The sequence below is a fragment of the Benincasa hispida genome, chromosome 8 (assembly GCF_027475165.1).
Source record: "Benincasa hispida cultivar pf3 chromosome 8, pf3_genome.v1.1, whole genome shotgun sequence".
NCBI lineage: Eukaryota > Viridiplantae > Streptophyta > Magnoliopsida > Cucurbitales > Cucurbitaceae > Benincasa > Benincasa hispida.
The window spans coordinates 42,400,945-42,404,090 of record NC_143485.1 but is presented as its reverse complement, the minus strand read 5'-3'; the positions used below and the strand labels follow the sequence as shown (position 1 = coordinate 42,404,090).

The following is a 3,146-nucleotide window of genomic DNA, read 5'->3' as shown; positions in this document are numbered from 1 at the left end:
GGTGGAAAGCGTGGCGAGGATCCGCACGCCCATCTCTGGAGTTTTATTGAAATCTGCAACACTTTTGTGTTCCTAAATATCTCTAGTGAAGAGGTGCGATTAACGTTGTTCCCGTTTTCCTTATGCGATCAAGCAAGAAAATGTGCTTATTCTCTCGAACCAGGGGAGATAACTTCATGGGAACAAGTAGTGGAAAAGCTCATGAAAAAATACTTCCCTCCAACGGAGAACGCAAGAAGCAGGAAGTTAATTACGAATTTTGAACAGGAAATTGATGAATCGCTCAGTGATGCCTGGGCGAGGTTTAAGAGGCTGGTAAGAGATTGCCCGCATAATAGCTTACCAGATCACTTACAGATGGAAATTTTCTACCATGGTTTAAACCCTGCATCGCAGACAGCTGCCAATGCAGCAGCAGCTGGTGGTCTGCTTGATAAAACATACGATGAGGCCAAGAATATCCTTGATCGTATTTCTAAAAATCATGAAGACTGGAGAGAAAGCGATCAAAGATAAAGAATTAAAGATAGTGACGCAAATAATGGGGCCATCGCATCCCTACAGACCCAAATGACTTTATGAGTTTGATATAAGGCATCGCAATCAATAGCACGGGAACACAAAAAGAGCAGGTCAACGCAATTGCTCAAACGACCACGAGTTGTGTCATCTGTGGAGAAGCACATCCGATGGAAGAATGCCCAAGGAATCCGCAGTCAATATGCTTCATAAAGAATAACCTTTACTCCGATACATACAACCCCGAGTGGAGAAACCACCCTAACTTCGTGTGGAAAAATCAACAACACAACTTTCAACCAGTGGCATAAAAGGAAGGGCCACCAGGATTCTTCCCACGAACAAACGGTCAAACGCATAACCAAGCAAGCAGTTCGCTGGCACTGCAATCTTCATCCTTAGAAAGCTTGCTGAAGCAGTATATTAAGAAGAATGAATCAGTGCTTCAGAATCAAGCGACATCCATCCAAAATCTTGAAATTCAGCTAGGACAGATCACGGGCGAACTAAAAAATAGACCGCAATGAGCGCTGATGAGCTCAACTGAGCTCCTTCGCAACTTTGGGGGTACAGGAAAGGAACAATGCTTAACAATCTCTTTGCTAAGCAAAAAAATGATAGCAGAAATAGGGGAGGAACCCATCACGACCAACTTGAATGCGGTGACAACCGAGGACCCATTGACATATGATTCAGAAGAGCCCAAGAAGATGAACCCAGAAGTTGTTTCCACCTTCAAGCCTCTAAAACACGAGATAGAAGAAGTCCAGCTACCACTATTCCCGCAAAGATTGAAAAATAAGCAGAATGATGAAGATAAGATCGCTACAAAGGCAGTAATGCTAAACACTACGATCCCACCAAAAATGTGCGATCCAGGAATCTTCACGATACCATGCTCAATTGGAGAGGTCTACAATGGTCAAGCACTATGTGATCTTGGGGGAGTATAAACGTAATGCCACTATCAATCTTCAAACAATTGAATATGGGCAAACTCACGCCCACGACGAAGACTCCCCTACTTGCGAACAGATCCCGAATACATCCCGAGGGAGAGTTGAAAGATGTCGTAATCTCAATTGACAAATTCATCTTGTTGGTAGACTTCATCATTCTGGACTATAAAGCGAACGAAGATGCGCCCATCATATTTGGGCGACCATTCCTCTCGACCAGTCGCACTTAAATTGACGGCATAGGGGGGAGATCGTGATGAACATTAACGGGGAAAAGCTCTGGATTAAGGCAATCAAGATCCCAGAAGACCGAGAAAAGAAGAGAAAGTCGCCCTGGACGTAAAAAACACATATTGAAATAAGCAGTCCCTACGTTGCTATGCAACTCACACTCATTAGGGACGCAATCATTTTGGAATATCCTTTTTCCTATCAATGACTAGTGAACTTTCGTTACCTTTCTTTTAACTATTATCGTATATTTGTCTTTTTTATCAAAAAGGAATATATATATATATATATATATATATATATATGCAATCGTGGTAAACGATTTTGCTAACTCTGTTTTTATTAATCCCTTTCAATGTTTTCTTTGCAACGATCGAGGTAAACGATTGCGAATGCGCTACACGAAAGACTCAACTAGCTTATTCTGCCACCGCAATCGAAGAAAGCAGTTCGCTGCAAAGTAGGATGCATCCACAAATAATGCGGGCGATAGAGCAAATTTGGGGGTTGTATCTCTCCTTGACTTTGTCTATTTCAAATTTTGTACTATCGCAATCTATTTTAACTTTAAAAATTTTATCATCACATCCTCTTTAGTCGACGCAATCATTTAACATTGATTAATTTAGTAAGTCACCGCATTATTTCTCTTTGCCAATTATGATTTCAATGATGAAACACATGCCTCTATTTTTTTGTATACACTAGAGAACTTAATGTTAGGACAGTCAGCTCATGAAATATTTCTAGAAGTTAGTGGTCTGCCAGCTTTCTTTCAAACTGACTTTTTACGAAACTTCCTAAGAGCATCCCATGACTTCTTTCAATCTTTCAGCATTGGGGACATTGTTGAGTTTAAAATTAGGGGTGCAGTATTCATTTTCAACCTTGCTATTTTTAGGCATTATAAAAAAAATGTTGCAATCGAATCCTACTCGTAGTTGCATGTCCGCATGACACACGTGGGGGCAAGCCAAAACGAATGTAGGAATCGTTATCAACACATAAATAAGAGATCGCAACTCCACTGCCAAACGAGCATGAGTTTAGACTGAGAAAGAATGTCTTGCTCGTAGTTGGATGTCCGCATGACACACGTAGGGGCAAGCCAAAACGAAGGCTAGGCACTTGGATCAGCACATGGTCATAGAAAAAAAAATATATGTCTAAAATACGCAAGGATAAAAAAAATCATTTGAAAACACCTCAGTTGGAAAAGTTTTTTTTAATGAAATAAATCATGAGATGCCCTGGAAACAAGTAAAGTCTTTTTGAAGGTTAAACTTGCAGTCCCTAAATTTTAGAAATATTTTAAGAGGCCTGGATAAAAATTAAGGAGATTTTGGTGCATAGGATTTGAATAAGGTATCCTTGAGAAATCTAAGAAAGAGAAGGCGGTCGACTTTCTAAAGAAAATCTTTAGTTTATGCTTGAGGA

The 3,146-nt window shown here is 40.3% G+C and overlaps 1 non-coding gene across 1 annotated transcript; it reads right to left on the bottom strand.

The window, feature by feature from the left end:
• Positions 1-234: 234 nt before the first annotated feature.
• LOC120084331 (small nucleolar RNA R71) lies at positions 235-341 on the bottom strand. Its single transcript, XR_005483691.1, has one exon. It is a non-coding gene; the product is annotated as a small nucleolar RNA R71 (small nucleolar RNA).
• Between the last annotated feature and the right edge of the window lie 2,805 nt (positions 342-3,146).